Raw genomic sequence first — 18,188 nt, forward strand, 5'->3', positions numbered from 1 at the left:
TAATAAAGCTATTAATGAACATGTCACCTCATCTAAAGCTGATCATTGAATACAACGGAGTAAGGGTGTTGATGAAAGATGCACAAAGTAGATTGATAGGTCTGAAGGTCCTCAGAACAGACCACCAAACATTGGCACATTTCATTCACTGGTGCTTAGAGTTGAGACAGATTTTGCTGTACAAGTCGTAGGTCTACAATACATAAGCCTACAATACATTGTAGTTTGACATTTAATAAAGATTTGAACTTTAAAAATCCCTTGAATATTTAGCTTCTCTGTCATGCATTGCCCTAAATGGAAATGTGTTCATTTTTGTAATCCCTTGGTATCAAGTTATTTCAGAATTAAATAGGCATTCACCTCCCGTTTGTTTCTTGTTCAGTAAATTCTGTTACAGTGAAGTGTCCTCTTGTTGGAGACTAATGAATCGTTCATTATAAAGTTATTTTTGTTTGTGACTTGAAAGTTGTTTGCTGCTGTGGTGTTCTGTCGTCGAGTTTCTGTTGAAGTTAGCAAAGTTGTTGGCCTATAATAACACTGCCAACTATCTATAGGGTTCTGTAATAATGCCTGTAGATGATTACGGGATCTGGTTCCCAGGGGTAATCAAACATAATGTGGAAGTAGAAGTATTGATCTTCACAGGGTGTCTCATACGATGTAAAGGTTAGCCCATCACTGATAGGCGACCCAGTGTGATGGCGCCACGCTGGGAAGCTTCCCGTTGTTACAGACCAGAAAATAATGCCCGTTTGGTATTCGACCTCCACCACCTACGAAGCAACCCTGACCCATAGCAGGCCTACACAGTCGCAGTATGTTGTGCGTGTGTGTCCCACTCTGCCACTGCATTGTTAACACGCCCCGAGGGACGCTGATCACTGTGGGGCTGTCATTTCAGAGCAGGTCCTTGACCTAGCGGTTTTTCTATATAACTATTGGATATAAAAGACCTGGTGAATGACGTAGTCACTCATTACGGACACACTATTCATCTTGAAGCAGGTGGACATGTTCCGATCCAGAGGTCAGCCTCGGAGGTCCGATGCGCTCCTCGTGTTACGAGCCGCGCCCATCTCCCACATCTTATCACAGCTTAATGGCTGCCCCAGCAGACCTGTGGAGTCGATAGGCAGCTTGTGCGGTGGTATGGCAGCCAGCTACGCCCTCGGAGACAGCCAGAATTGACTTTGGATTTTCAGACCTATATTAGACCTACATGTATTTCATTTTTGAGTTTTATTGGCAAACAATCCATGGCAGAAATCCACTAGTGTATGTAGCACATGGAATCTGCGCTACATTTGCTCTCAAACAGATCCCTGGAGGCTAGATCTTCTGGTGAAGCCTGCCTCAGATGTATGTTTTCCAAAGCTCAGCCCTGCTGGGTGGTCTTGGGGAAACCCGCAGTCAGCCATGACACCCAGATCCCCCACAATCATTCGGTTTGAATTCGTTTTACTCGCCTTGTGGTTTCTTCGAAAGAAAGGTGTGGAGTCCAAACGCTGACCGATCCTTTTGGATCTGTTGTGTTGCGACATGTTGACAGTGATGTTATCACTGCTGTCTCCTCTCTCTCAAAGCGTCCCAGCCACCTGTCTCCCTGGGGGCCTCCCCAGCCACCTGGCAACAGTGGTTTTGTAATTCAGCCGCCTGCAGCTCAATAACAAGGAGTCCTCGGCGAATCCGATTGGCCGGCCGTTCAGTTTGATGGATTGAGGCGGTGTTGAGTCTGTGATCAGCATTCAAACCAGGAAGAAGAAACTCTGAAGCATCGCAAAGTGATTCTAAAGCATGCTATCACAGAACCGTCCTGCTGCGTGTTGAATATAGGGCACCTTCGAGACGGAGACAGTGAACGCCATCTGGAGGAGACCCTCAGGTCGACCGCTGGAGTGTGGAGGCCAGCCCGGGCACCCTGACTCAATGAGCATTCATACTTTCATGTCTTGATGCAATAATTAAATATAAGGTCAATTCGTGAGTCATCCCTCAGAAGGTCGATGTTATTAAGCAGCCCATGTGCTGTAGGAATGCAGGATGACCTGTCCCCCTGCGTGTCCAGCAGCGACAGAGATGGCCTTATTTCTATCAAGGTAAAGATGTGTGGGTGTAGGAGGATGTATACAGAACAGCTTGCTGAATCTCGGAGGCTCATAGAGGACATCAGAAGACATCAGTAGTAGGGGTTTGGCCTCTAGTTCAGGGTTCATCTCCCTCCTCTAGCTTCTCCTTCTCCTTCTCGCCCCAGCTCCTCAGTAGACCCCACTTCTTCTACAGGTGAAGCCTCCTCTCCAGGTAGGCTCCACCCACTCCCCCACACCCCGTGTGTCTGCATGATGCCCTGACAGCCCACCTCAGGCCCACAACATTTTCTTTATGTTTGTCTTTTGACTTAAGAGAGGAAATAGTAGACTATGTTTAAGTTTCAGATGAATGATAATATATATTAGCATATACTACAAATGAACCTCCTAAGATAGCGCAATATGATTGGTTCGCTATCTCGGGATACAATATCCCATGATTGAGATCTCAAACTCAGCATATTGCGTGGCGGTTGTCAAGTCACGCTAATAAAAACAAATGAACCGCTAATAAAACAAATAAATCCTGGCAAAAAGTGTTATCTTTTTAATTTTTGGAGTGTTGCCATGTAGTATATACTAAAACAACTCAACGAATACTTGTCGGCGAATAATTGTTGATTATTATTGCAATGTATATAATCTAATATATAATATTCAAAGGATCTACTTTTTGTTCTAACCTTTATGCTGCATAATGCATGAACAGATGTCAAACAATACAATATAAAGACAAAACATTGCCGCTTCACCCTTTACCGTGACCTAAAGTTTGTTTCTGTATCGCCAAACATTTTCTTCTGTGTCAGCAAGAATGGTCGCCTCCCCCACAGAGGAGTGTCTCAGACACGATACTGCCTGTTCCGCTCGAGGGACACTTTCAAACACTCCCTGTTTATTGTGTTGTTCCTGCAGCCGCCTGCCGCGGTCTGCCGGCTGGAGCTCCATGAGGCCCTTATCTCAACCACCATCGCTTTGATTGATAGATCGCATCACTCTTTACCTTCCATCTGCTCTCTCTCTCTTCCTCTCTCTTCCTCTCGTCTTCCCATCTCTCTCATATTCTCTCACTCACTCTCATCTCTCCCGGCTTGAAAAGTCATCCCTGTCCGACCTTGTGTTCTCTTCAGTTCAGGCCCACCCCAGCCGGTGGTGAAGGTGGAGGCCGCTGGGTCGTCATTCAGTCTGTCTGTCAGCATGAGGCCCTTGTTGGGACACAGGGGGGGGGGGGGGGGGTATTTGGCCGGTGAAAGTGTCATTGGTGGAGGGGTCGGGGGAATTTGTTGGGGTACCCCACTGCATTCTGCTGTTAATGTATTTATGGGCTCCGCACACGTTTATTTCTGGACTCTTTCTTCTTCTGGCCTCCGTACTAACAGCCCTCAGTGAGGGAGAGCTCCCATCACCTGTTCAATGAGTCTCTGTGAATCCCGCTTTACCTCCAGCCTGACAGGGACAGCGTCCCCCGTCCCCAATATATATATAGATTAGCCCTCCCCTAGGGGATGGAGAATAGAAGCTTAGGCGTCTCTGTGTTGTCGTACACAAGGAGTCGTGAACACAGCTTAGGCTTTTGTACAGGGTGAGTAATTTGTTGGAAATGGGTCAGATGTTTTGTTCGGCCTGGCAGCTTTAAAGACACATTAATCACAGATGGATTTGCTCAATGGTGTGGTGTTCTTCGGTTTTACTTCCTCCGTAAATGTGAAGGTCAACGTTCTACTGAAAACGGTTATGGAAACGTTTGACTTCGGGCTACTTTTGTGACTTGGGGACAAGTATTAGATTTAGGCCATTAGATTGATAGATTGAGAACAGCGCAGTACAGAGGGCGAGAGAACCTAGGGGAAAAGCATTTCAGACAACACTTGGATAAAAGTGGTGGATAAAAGTCAGAAAGGATATAGTTGAACATTGGAAAGACATTGATATAATGTGCGAAATAGGTGGAGATAGCTCTGTCTAAATAAAGGATAGCACAGCAGAGCACTTTGTTTACTTCAACTTATCTGCAAAATCCTATTTAATCATATCCAGTATCTAGCATCTAGTCCTCCATGAATAATTGTCCAGCCTGACCGGTGCATTAAAGCCTACTGTATTTACGTCATGTTGCAAAACGAATTGACTACCATACTAATTTATTATATCTTTTCCATATTTATTCCATTATATTATCTCTAGCCTACATAAAAACCATACTGTCAGAACCAGGGGCGGAGTGGGGCACTAATGGCCACCGGGAGAATCCTCGGAACGGACCTATTCCCCCGCCTACGAACCCTGATCGTTGCGTGTTAAGAACAATACCGTACCCCTCGAGAGGATGTGCTTCCCTTTTGCAAACATCGGCACAAGAAGATTGTAATCACAGCTCCGGTGCTCTCTAGAGACGTCCCCCAGAGCTGCGGAGGCGGTGCTAATGAGCAGCGTTTGGCTGCCATTGGCTGCCCGTCTGCGTTGGTACCAGCCTCTGTTACCGATGCGTTGGTACCAGCCTCTGTTACCGGTGATTGTCTTTCCTTTATTTATTTATTTACATTTATTTTTGCCTATGGTGAACAAATTTCAATTATGTCAAATATATGCTCATGATCTGGCGTATTAAGTTAACAGAAAGAAAACGTTCCGGCTCTCTCTCTCTTAGATCGCTCTCTCTTCTAAAACTAAGACTAGGATCTAACAAAAAAAAAAAAAAAAACAGAACAATCTCCCCCTTCCGAACGGTTCTATAACCCCTAGGGCAGGGGTCGGCAACCTGCGGCTCCGGAGCCGCATGCGGCTCTTTAGCCCCTCAGCCGTGGCTCCCTGCAGTTTTCTTAAAAAAAAAAAAAAATAATAATAATAATTATATATATATTTTTATATATATCGTCAACTAAACGAGAGGTCGCAATGAATGCGCAATTGCGCTACCGTGAGGGGGGGAGTGAATGACAAAGCTTCGTTGATTTGCAGGTGGCTAATCCCAGTAGGAGTTAAATCTTTAACTGGCATCTGGCATCAGGAAGTAGCCTAGATGCTGCCATTGGCAGGAGGCGGGACATGCCAGTGAGCCGCCAATCAGCAGCATCCACCGTTGACAGCCAATTGCACGAACGAATACTGAGCGAGAAGGGTTTACAGCATTAAAGTTATTTTTTTTTTTTTACAGAGTGTCACAAAAAATGTCTGTGCGGTGCGCAGCGTTAGCGTCTCCAGAGGGGGGAGGGGGTGAATTAAAAAGTTTGCGGCTCCAAAAAATTTTTTTTTGCGGGAGATGGGCCAAAATGGCTCTTTTGATACAAAAGGTTGCCGACCCCTGCCCTAGGGCAACACAAAGCACTTAACCACTTATATTAGCATTTTCCAATTTCGGAATAAGGTTGCTTGCGAAAAATAAATGCTAATCATGATTTCCTGGTGGGTCCACGCTAGGTCCCCTTGTCCTCTGTGTACCTGTGTGCCGCGGCCACCTGGAAGCGCTCTTGATTAGATGACAGGGACTCCCCCGGCTACCTGGTGTGCTGAGCTCTCAGTGCCCCAGGCCGCTCCGTACATATACAAACATCACCATATAGTATATAAGTGTGTCACATGACACTTCAAAAATTTTCTCAGAATTAACCAAGACATCAAATTAACCAAAGCTTCGTACACATGCTCTATGGACATGCCTCACTCAGTTATAATTGGAATTCTGAAAGAAATCGAAATGGCTGACTTATGAGTGACTCCCGTGTGTTCTAGAATATTTACAGAACACGGCTAAAGGCTGTGTGCGCCTCGCCATTGCGATACATCCACTGTAAACAGAGCGCATGGTACCGTGGCTGCAAGCTGCTCAGGGCCACACCCCCACCCTCCTCCTTGACCCGCCTCGCTCCTCCTCATTTGCATTATAGCTACAGACACCAAAACAGCGCATTTGGGGGAAGCTCAATGTGCGACTGGCTCGGAGTGGCTGTAACTCTGCACCACGGCTGAATTTCGGGAACGTCTTTGAATACTGTGTTAGTTGCCCACTAATACCTATATTAAAGAATACATAAAATAGCATGTCATGGGACCTTTAAGTCAAGTCAAGTCAAGTTTATTTATATAGCACATTTTAAAACAACAGTAGTTGACCAAAGTGCTGTACACAAATACAATATAAAAACAAAACAAAAAACAAGAAGGCTTAAAATTGCATATTAGCAACAACAATGAATAAGATAAAATAAAATCTTAATCTGTATTAAACGCCAATGTAAAAAAGTGAGTCTTTAGTTGCGTTTTGAACTGGTCGATAGACTGGGCAGTTCTCAGACTCAGGGGGAGACTGTTCCAAAGATTAGGAGCGGCCACAGCGAAGGCTCTGTCGCCTTTTGTTTTTTGTCTGCACCTAGGTACATCCAGCAGCACCTATATGGTCGTAACACGTGTGTAACTACACATTGTTTATTACACGCTAATGCTCCATTTCCAATACAAGTCTGTGTCAGAAGGAACTCGAAACTTGCCAGGAACACAGAGAGGACACCTCCCCCAACATGTGTAAAGAGTATTGTGTTGATATCTCATTCAATGACGCCACAGTGACAATTACAGAAACTGCTCAATGCACACTTGTGTGTATGTGTGCACGAGTGTGTGTGTGTGTGTGTGTGTGTGTGTGTGTGTGTCTGTCTCTGTTTGTGTGTCTTTCTTTCTGTCTGAGTGTGTGTGTTTGGGTAAAAGCCCCGCCCCACGGAGGCATAGATGCGTCGATGAGTAATGACCAGCCATGATTCGCTTGTAAAGGTAGGCTTCTGGGATAGGCGGTGCGGGGCATTGAATACCTTGGGGGACAGCTCGCAGTCCTAGTTCATTTGGTTGTCATTGGACTCGGAGGGTGACACTGACTTATTTAAATGATTTAGTACTAATACATTAGTTATAATTGGCATCTGGCTGTGTTTGGTTTATTATAACCCTACAATCCTCTTAGCCATACAATAAATCCACATTGTTGCAAAGATATTCACATGCATTCACCGGCAAGTAACTAATGACTTAATAGATTGTATTGTATAATAAACAGTTTTTCGACCAGCGTGCCCCAGTTCTTGGTGCTCAACAGAATCAATCAAATTAAATCTAAAGGTTTTGCTGTTGTTCTCGTTCCCCCTCTGGGCCGCGCTGTTGCTGCTTTACACAGGTGGATACTGAAATCAACTGCCACTGACTTTCCTGCCTTCAGCTCAACAACCCATTCCACCTCCAAACACACTTTTATGATCAACAATCTTCACAATCTACACACAATCTCTCATATAAACTCAGCTATTCCTGGCCACTGCAATAGTTTGTTTTGCGAGTCATTCATTTTCCATATGGCCAAGGGCCCTCTCATCAAATTGCAGCCAATGACAGAGGAGGAATAGATCTTGCCGCGCATAGGAACATTTCCCCGCTCTTTTTTCCTGACCTCAACCTTTCTGTTTCAGCTGCTATGCATCACACTCAGGGGTGTAAGAACACTACTGATCAGGCTCGGGACGTCCATATGGGCAGGTGGGGCAGCGAACTACTTGCAAAAGCATGCTCCCAAAAAAATAGTTCCTCAGTAAATCATGGCTCCAAGTCTATTCTTTATAATGTCAATTTCACATTAACAGTTTCTGTAGCTTGCCGACTGTTTTTGGTTTGTTGACATCAAATTTTGGATGATGGTGGCAATTCTAGTTGAGTTTAACGTGTCATGCAATGTGGGGAAGGATAGCTCAGGCACCGCGTTCCTCCGTATGTTTATCGCATAACCCTGTACGCTGCAACAAGAATTGCAATCCGTGCTAAAAGACGCCTATATGGTCGTAAAGAATTCTGCCCCATGGTCATATTCTATAACTCGTTATTTTAACTCAAATAATTCCGTCTTTCATCGTTTCTATATCAGATGCAGATATGGCGAGTGGTGTTGCACCTGTGATTAACAGTGTTGAGTTCTCTTTCAAGCAATCGTGAGGTATCTCACATATGGGTACGCCTCCCCGCGTATCCCTCAGAAGCACTTTATCACTACGCCAGCCGTGATTGGCTGGCCACGTCTGACGCACCCCGGGTCAGCCCCCTATATAAGTATCTGACCGTGCGTACAGCGTCATTCAATTACCTCTTCTCGCTCAGAAGTAATTGTTGACGATACTGCTAAGTGCCGAGGTTCTATGCTACTGTCCACAGAGTGAGCTTACCACTCGCTCGCCGGGCGCTAGTGCCTACTAAGCGGTTGTCGACGGATAGGCTTGTCACCAAACATCTATCTTTAACCAGCCTGTTTCCAAACAGTGGTTACTCGCTTCTACAGTGACTAGCTTGTATCCAAACATTAGTCACCGGGAACGTCTAGCTGCAAAGCTAACTCCGTCTAGCTGGAAAGCTAAACCGAATCAGCTGCAAAGCTGCAATAAATAAAAATACAACTGGCCAGTCTCCAAACTGCAGTTAAGCCATGGCTTCTCCCCCTCCTGACACGGTGGATGGGAAGCCTGGACGGGTGTGCTTTTGTGGGAACCATATCTCAGAGAGAGATACCCACCTCATCTGCAATGAGTGCCTCGGGCTGAGACATGCCCGAGAAGCACTGGCTCCCATGGGTACCTGCGACCACTGCGCACGGCTCCCTATGAAAAGTCTCCGACATCGGCTAGCTCGCCATGTTAGCCTGACAGACGATGACCCGTTGCTGTCGGGGGCCCCCCTTCCTAGCGACCATATCCAAGTAGCCACAGCGGACGCGAGCACCGACTGGGGTGAAAGGATGGAGCAAGAAGACCTAAGGGGGATGACCGAGTCCGAATGCCTGGGGGGCTGCGAGGCCCACGATGAACTGGACTCGGTCGATGGCTCGGACGAAGCGATCCTCTTTGAAGAGGACGGCGCCGACCCGTTCCAGCCGGTCGAAGAGGCTGGATTGCGAGGAACCCTGCTTGACCTGCACCCAGAGGGTGCGAGAGGCGATGACAGCGGTTCCCCGACTATCGGCACGAGCCTACATGATGTGTGCAGGCGCGCTGCCGCCAAGCTGGAAATTCCTTGGCCCAACGCTCCGCCCGAAAAGACCGGTTCCCGGTACGACCTCGGGTGAAAAGCGCGGAGAGGCAACTTCTCCCCTTGTTCCCCGAGTGTGTGGAAGAGGCTACCCGCACCTGGTCGCAGCCTTTCTCATCGAAGAGCCCGATCCAGGGGGGAGCCGCGCTGGAATGCGTGGACATGGAGGAAAGAGGTCTGTTCAAGTTACCACTTGTGGAACCGCTGGTCGCTCAACATCTCCACCCGGGTCAGAAGGCCCTGTCCACATCGTCCGCACCAGTCTTTTCCAGTCTTCTATGACCGACAAGGCATACAAGTCTGTTGCTCTTGGTGTGCGGGCCCTCAATGCGTCGTCCATGCTGATGGCGTATCAGGCGGAGCTACAGGACGAGATGTCAGGATCGGGTGTCATGGACCGCAAACTCTGGGACGAGATGTGTGTCGTGACCGGCCTATGCCTCCGTCTTCACCGGTGCACCGTGCAGGCTTCTGGAAGGGCTATGGGCACCATGGTGGCGCAGGAGAGAGCACGTTGGCTCAATTTATCCAGCCTCTCTCACCGCGAGAAAGTACAGCTCCTCGATGTCGCGGTGGATCCAAAGGGCTTGTTCGGCCCCGCTATGACCACCATGCAACGCCGCTGTGAGGAAAAGAAACGGGAGGGGGAGGCTCTGCAGACCTGCATGCCCAGGAAGACGCAGCCTCCTCCCGCTCCGACTTCTCGGCCATCCTTTGCACAGGCGGCGGCGAGGCCACCGCCGACCTACAGGATTGCGAGACGCCCTGGTTCGCACCCCAGACCTCCACCTCAACCCAAGACTGAGGCTGGGGCTGCGTGGGCCAACAAACCAGCTGCACCAGTGGATCAGCGTGGAGGCAAGCCAGCGCCACTTCGCCCACGCCCGGGCAAGAGGCCTAAGCAGTCCGCCTAGCTCGCTGCCGGGAGAGGGAAAACGTGTCTGCCAGACGCACGCTCCTCTCCCACAGCAAAGGGGTATGTCCGAAGGGTCTGCCGTTGCGACTCAGGACAGTTTGCAGTTCCAGAACCCCTCCACTGTCGAAAACACACACATGTTTTCAGCAATAAAATTTTACCCCCTAGTGCATCCAGGCCGAGGGCCGAGGGCACTGCTTTTGAAAAAAAGACAAAAAATAAGCCATGAGCTCTTTGTCGGAGCAGGCTATAAACAGGGGGACGCAACGCTCCCTGCCACAAGCGGGCGGCGTTGCTCCACCTGTGGCGCCGGCGCCGGCAGTGGGCTCACTCGCACAGCGAATGCAGCACTGGCGGCCAATTGTGAAATCAGAATGGATTCTGAAAACCATAGAAAAAGGGTACAGAATCCAGTTTATGCATTCCCCTCCGAGTTTCTCGAGATTAATACACTCGCAGGCAGTGGGGGAAGCGGCTCACTTTCTTGCAGCAGAGATAAAGTCTCTACTGGAGAAACGCGCCATTCAACTGGTTCCACCAGCTCAAGCAATGAGCGGGTTCTACTCAAGATATTTCATAATAAAGAAAAAGGGAGGGGGCATGAGACCTATATTGGATCTGAGGGCGTTGAATACGCATCTCAGACGATACAGATTTCGGATGTTGACACATTCAGCACTGCTGAGGTTCGTACGTCCAGGCGATTGGTTCACCACCCTGGACCTGGCCGACGCATATTACCATATCCGAATCTACCCCCCGCACAGAAAGTATCTCAGATTTGCCTTTCAAGGGGTGATTTACGAGTTTTCGGTTCTTCCTTTCGGTCTGTCACTAAGCCCGCGAGTCTTTGTGAAATGCACAGAGGCCGCGTTAGGTCCACTCAGTACGAAAGGGATTCGTCTGGCAACCTTTATAGACGACTTCCTCCTGGCTGCGAGGTCAGCACAGGAGGCAATTGCTCATACGGAACACACGATGGCACACTTGTCATCGCTGGGGTTCAGGTTCAACTTGAAGAAAAGTGTACTGACCCCTTCCCAGTCAATAACTTTCATCGGGCTGTCTCTGGACTCAGTCACAATGAGTGCTCAACTAACTCCGGACAGAGTGAAGGCGATACATGCATGTCTCGCTTTGTTTCGCAGGGGAAATTATGTCACACTGAGGGATTGCCACAGATTATTGGGTCTGATGGCGTCAGCTCTGATGGCGGTTCCCCTTGGCAGGCTGTATATGAGGGGTTTTCAACGCTGGGTGTCGAGTCTCGGTCTGGACCCACGAGTTCATGCACACCGCCGCATATGTGTTCCAGTAGACTGCACGCTGGCGCTTCGTCAGTGGAAACATCCGTATTTCCTTACACAAGGCGTGCAACTTGGCACGATATGTGCGAGGAAGGTGGTTACCACCGACGCGTCTCTATGGGGGTGGGGTGCCACCCACGAAGGGCGATCGGTGAACGGACGATGGAGATCAGAACTGCGCTCTGTTCACATCAATGTTCTCGAACTTATGGCAGTGTTCCTGGCGCTGAGACATTTTCTGCCGTATGTAACAGGCGCTCATGTTCTGGTAAGGACAGACAATACGACGGTAGTGGCCTACATCAACAAGCAGGGAGGCTTGCGCTCCCCTCAACTACACAGACTGGCACACAAACTGATCCTCTGGAGCAGCGCCAATCTACTCTCACTCAGGGCAACGCATGTGCCTGGAGTGATGAACCACGGCGCGGATTTACTCTCACGAGGGCACCCTCGTTATGGAGAGTGGAGACTTCACCGGGAGGTGATGGAACTGATTCGGAACCGCTACGGGTGCCTGTTTGCCTCCAGGGAGAACACACAATGTCCCCTGTTCTTCTCTCTGAACGATCCAGAGGCTCCGCTCGGGGTGGACGCATTGGCGCATGCGTGGCCGCGCACACTCCTTTACGCATTTCCCCCGTTGGCTCTGATAACCCCGACATTAGACAGAGTAAGGACCGAGGGTCTAATTGCTATTCTGGTAGCGCCGAATTGGCCTCAGAAACAGTGGTTGGCGGAGATAACGCAAATGCTTTATTCACAACCGCTGCAACTCCCGCTGCGCAGGGATCTGTTGTCCCAGGCTCGGGGGGAAATTTTTCATCCCCACCCAGAACGTCTGGCTCTCTGGGCTTGGCCCGTGAAAGGATGAATCTTACGTCATGTGGCCTGCCACAGAATGTTATAATGACCATCCAAAGCGCGAGGGCGCCTTCGACGCGTACTGTGTATGAGGCTAAATGGCGTGTCTTTGAGGATTGGTGTACTTCTACTGATGAAGTCCCCTTCCAGTGTTCTGTTGATACTGTGTTGATATTTCTACAGTCTCTCTTTGACAAGGGGAGGGCGTTTTCTACGCTGAAGGTGTATCTCGCTGCCATATCAGCATGTCACGTGGGTATTAACGGCAAGACGGTGGGACAGCATCCCTTGGTCTGTCGTTTCCTACGGGGAGCACGTCGTTTGCGCCCTGTGTCAAAGCCTCTATCACCTGGGTGGGATTTACCACTGGTGTTGGGGGCTTTATCGGGGCCTCCTTTTGAACCATTGTCGGAAGTGGACGCGAAAACGCTTTCCCTTAAGACGGCGTTGCTCATGGCGTTAGTTTCAGCAAAACGAGTTGGTGATCTACACGCTTTATCGGTGCATTCGTCGTGTATGCAGTTTGGCTCTGGGGACTCTAAGGTGTCGCTGCGGCCGAATCCGGCGTATGTTCCTAAAGTCATGGACACGTCTTACTCGTGCCTTTCCATGGAGTTTGGTGCTTTCTACCCTCTACCGTTCACCTCTGAGGAGCAACGGCGGATGCACGGACACACGTTGTGACTAATGGGGATGTGACTGATGGGAGAGTGACTGATGGAGGAGACTGAGGAGGAGAGGCTGATGGAGGAGTGACTGATGGGAGGGTGACTGATGGAGGAGTGACTGATGGAGGAGTGACTGATGGGGGTGTTACTGATGGAGGAGTGACTGATGGAGGAGTGACCGATGGAGGGGTGACTGATGGAGGAGTGACTGATGGGGGTGTTACTGATGGAGGAATGACTGATGGGGATGTGACTGATGGAGGAGAGGCTGAAGGTGGAGTGACTGATCCCAAACCTTTTTTATGCCAAGGTACTATGTCAGAAAATATAGACCACCAGGACTCGCTGTTGCATATTTTCAGAAACATGCACTACTTAAAGCGTAGACTGAGTTCACTGCTAATACAAATTGTGTTGCCATTGCTAGGTCAGGATGGGTTCATTTGTTTTGTTACAGGCATTAAACCCATTGAGTGGCCGAGGCATAGTGTTTGATTTGCCTCTATGGTGACATCAGGGGTTTTACTTTCTTGCAGGGCTTGTCGAGTCTGTGTCCAAAGAGATTTGAGTCCAAGTCAAGACCAGCAGCATTGGTCATGCATCACGCACAGAGCGTGCAGACGTTGAGATTTGTTGTGGCCTACGATTGGTTACCAGGCGGCCAATCTCAATGCCCGTTCTATTTCAAATTAATTAAACCGATGCCCGTTGTTGAACAAGCACGCTTAATCATTGATTCGGCCTTGAAAAGGGAGTTACTTTTCAAGGCAGCAATAAAAATGTGAAAAATAAAAATTCAAAGTTATTTATACTTTCTTCGCAACCCAGTACCACATTTGCCGCTGGGGACAGATGGTCTATCTGATAAAATTGTGACTGATGGAGGGTTGACTGCTGGAGCTATGGTCCGCTGAGCTGGGCTTGACAAGGCTCCGCTGTCGGAGGCATGGCTGATGGAGGTGCGGCCCAATCAGTCTATGACCAGATCCTGCCCTTATGAACAGCAGCTGATGGAGTCCTGGTTTACTGCGCCATGGCATACAGGAGAGAAGGGGTGGCATAGGGGTGGCTGACTGTAGCAGGGCCGACTAAAGTGAGGACAGTGAAGGCGTGGCTGGCGGGGGCGTGGCTGGCGGGGGTGTTGCTGACGGGGGCGTGGCTGGCGGGGGTGGGGTTGTGGCCGGTTGCGGTGTGGCTGTTCAGGGCGTGGCTGGCGGCATGGTGGCCGCTCGAGGTGAAGGTGACTACACCGAAGCCAATATGAGAGTGGCCAACGACAAGGCCGACCACAGCGAGGCAGCACGGGGCCTCACCTGACCCCTGTGGGGAGGCGAGGCATCAACTGACCTACATCACGTTCTCTGGACTGCGTGCATGCTTTGTGTGCTGTTTGTCTTATCCACGACACTAGGAATTCAGTGATGTCTGATTGAAGATTCAACAAAATTAAGATAATGAATTGAGGCAGATTCTGTCTGGCAAACATTTAAAATGTTTTGCCGGATTTTCAACAATAACAAGGGAAGTGATTAAAGCAAACCAGAACAGCTGCCAGGTTTTAAAACATGAGGCAGTGAAATGAGGAATGTTGTCTTGGTAAAACTTGATACTTTGTAAAACTGATTTTGTCATCTTCATCAATGTCATCCGGTAAATGCCACCAATGTAAAAGCCCCTGGGGAGTTACGCATCTTGAGGTGAAAGGTCGGTATACTTGAGTCCTTGTTTCCCTGCAGGGCTGTGGCCCAGTCTGATAAAGGTCAGCTGGGAACACATGTGGCCCTGATTAATTGCAGTTAAGATGTGGCATTTTACTAACCTTTTAATCGTGTACAGCGATGTAGAGGATGTAAAAACTAAGATAATACCATAGTATGGCTAAGCCCACCAACAACGAATCATTAAGGATCTTAAAGATGTGTCAGAAAACCTCTGATATGTGGACCACATATTTTCCAGGAGGTGTGTTATTGGAACTAAATTGCTAGACAGCTGGATCATAAAGATTAACAGTAATAACAGTACATAGAGCACCCTGAGACCGCTGGGAGCACGGATAGATGGACCCGTTATCCCTCATTAGCCAGTACGTCATTTTGGTGGTTGTATTTTGATTGTTATTCGTTAGAGCATGTGATGTCCGCTGAGGAAAGTCAAACTATTTATATACATTGAAAACATTAGCATGTAGAACCATCCCCACATGCTGCTTCCTCGTGAATACTCCAGGAGTGAATTTCCCAGGAGTGTATTTAAAGCTTGTTCTGACAGAACTGGGCCTCATTTCAATATGTATGTATCTCCTTCCAATGCCGAAGGTTCTCTCCAGTCCACCTCCTTCGCCTCCTGCTTTGTCCTTGGCCGATGGACAGACTGTCAGACGAGAATGCTGCTGTGACCAAAAACAAGGACTACTTTCTTTATAAGAAGTATTTTGTTATGCAGCCGGGGCGTCTGACTGAGGTGTATTGGTGCATACCAACATTTGAGTGAACCAATCAAGAGTGGCCAATAAAGACGTCCTATCCAATAGAAAGAGTGAACATGCAGATCAATGTGCCCTCTGGTTTGAAGACCAAAAATGGGTAATGTTTAGGTGTGTAAAGGAGATGTTGGCAGCACAAAAAATGTTTTCAGTGCAGCAGAGCAAGATGTCATTAATTCCTAGAAACCAAAAAAGATTGGCTTCACCAACAGAAGTTTGAGTCATTTACCTGGTCGATCCTGCAATTTGGGCCAGACTGAAAGGGTTTGAAAGGTACATCATAATCTTCTACTTGGATGATTAGGTAACACTCGCTCTCTCTAGAGCCCCAACGACCTTCACTTTGTTCCTCAAGGTTATGTCCCCACATTTCCCTGAAGAGCGTCCTGGGTAATGGTCCCTGAAACCTTCTCCCAGGTTCTGTCCCGCCGTCCATCACTTGCCACTACACCCCAACAATACCCCCCCTCTAACCACTAATATTCCTTTCTCAAAGTCAAACCTTTCTATGGTTATTTTCTTTCCTTAGCCTAAACCTACATCCATCAGCCCTACCCAAAGCTCTGTTTCTGTCCTCTCAACGAGGAAATTCAAACATTTCTCGCCCAGAGACAACGTATGTAGAGCAGGAGGAACTAGGGCTGGCATGGAGTGAGTCGGTGTGCCAAGAGACCATCTCAGGGGGTATATCCGTCATCATCCTACCAGAATTCTATTAAAGGTAGATATGCTGTCGGACACGCCCCACTCTGTTGCCGTGGGTACCAGATGGGAGGATTGAGGTCAAATATACACCGATATTGTTTACCTGCTGTTTAACAAGTTGAAACAGACAGCTGGAGCAAGAGCAAAATGGAGACATCTTCAATACAGAGAAATACTAACTTCAAGACTAAGAGCAACAGACTTGATAAATTCAAAGATATGTATTTCAATGTTCTTGATGGATTAAAACATATATTAAAACAATCCGTAGCTGGCTGATCCTCTCTAGCTTGGCTGATCCAGCCCAAAGGCACTTCAGCAGCCCCTCTGTTCTGAGCTATTTACGCCCCTGAGGAGAAGCTGAGATGGTTTTTATATTAAATGGGGAGGAGAGTTATTGGAGGTTTGGCTTTGTCTTGGTTTTAATGAGAAATGTGAAAGTCTTACGCAACGTAAGCCTCATTATTGATGTGTTTCATCTCCCAGAGTGTTAAGCGCTGTTCAAACACCCAAAGCAAACCGGATTAACACAACACAAAAAATGGTTTAATATTCTCCAATGAATGTTCAATGGTTTAATGTTCTCCTTGTAAAAGGAGAGGAGTATTGCTGATCACCAATAATCAAATATAGTATGTATTACTTTAAAGATTGTTGAGCAGTCGACCAAATGAATTATCGATCTCCCCTTAGTGCTGCGTCGAGATGAGAGAACGATTGTACATGTGAGTGATGAGACAGCGAGAGAGAAGTGAGTGATGTGGTTTCAACTGTGGTTGTTTGCTTTCTCTTCGGTTTTCCTCTCTCCTCTCCTTTAATCTCTCTCTCTTCCTCCCTCTCTCTCTCTCTCTCTCTCTCAAAAAAAAAAAAAAAGCTGGATAGGTACTGTTTTAAAAATAATTTCCCCCATAATGCATTTTGATGAAACTTACCAAAGATCATTGTTCCTGTTCCATGGCTTTTAACTAAACAGGGAGACAAGGGCTCCTCAATGAGCACAGCATGAGGGTCTATGTGCTTAATGATCGGGTAGATACATAGAGAGAGATTATGCAGAGATTATGTGTCTCTCCTGATTGAAACACCAACACCTAACTTCAGATGTGGGCCATGCAAGGCTGACCCTCACTGATTCAATATGTCTGCCAACAACAAACTCCCTCCGCCTTCATTCAGCGGCTGGTTTGTTGCTGTGTTAGGCTCCTTAAAACTCTGTATTCACCCCCACAAACAACCAGACCAAAGGAAGAGTCCGGATTTATTGCGAGAAAGCATATCCCACAATCGCTCACTTTACAAAAATGTACTCTTTTCCCATTACAACAATATGTCAAGGTGATTGATTAGGTTCTATCCCTTTTAACTATTTATTCTAACTAAAATGTAATGCATAAAAAATAAATCTGAAAATTATTAGCTTTCAGCAAAATAATCAGTTGGTTTTGTCTGTGTCAGCGAAGGCCTCCGTTCTGTTTGAGGGCCCTTTCTCTTAATGCAGAATAGAACTGCTGAGCTGGCACTTCACAGAACCACAAAGTACACGTTCCTCTCTGCCAGCAGGACAAGAACATCCCCCCCTATCAGGAGTCTGCACACGGCCCTCCTACACCAATGTACTTCAGTTTAAATATGAGATTTATTGTTCTCCTTCTATGTACATTGCCTGGACCACCCACAAACCCTCATACACACACACGCACACACACACACACACACACACACACACACACACACACACACACACACACACACACACACACACACACACACACACACACACACACACACACACTTAATCATACACACAGACACACACACAAACACTTTTTGAAAACCTACCTATATTTTGTTTTAAAAACAATATAGGTTATATGATATTATATGCTATATGTCAGTATTTATATTACCCCAAATAACAGCAATTAAGAAAAGGCATATATCTTCGTTATTCTATGTTGATGGTTTTCCCATTTCATCAGTAGCAAAAGTAGATATAAACGCAAACAGCATTATACTGCAATGTAGCTGTGTGTGTCAGACAAGCTGATTATGCTTATAAGCTGAAAAACAAATCATCTCTGTGAGAAAGACAGACATGAGTCA

The sequence above is a fragment of the Gadus macrocephalus genome, chromosome 8 (genome assembly GCF_031168955.1).
Source record: "Gadus macrocephalus chromosome 8, ASM3116895v1".
Classification (NCBI taxonomy): domain Eukaryota; kingdom Metazoa; phylum Chordata; class Actinopteri; order Gadiformes; family Gadidae; genus Gadus; species Gadus macrocephalus.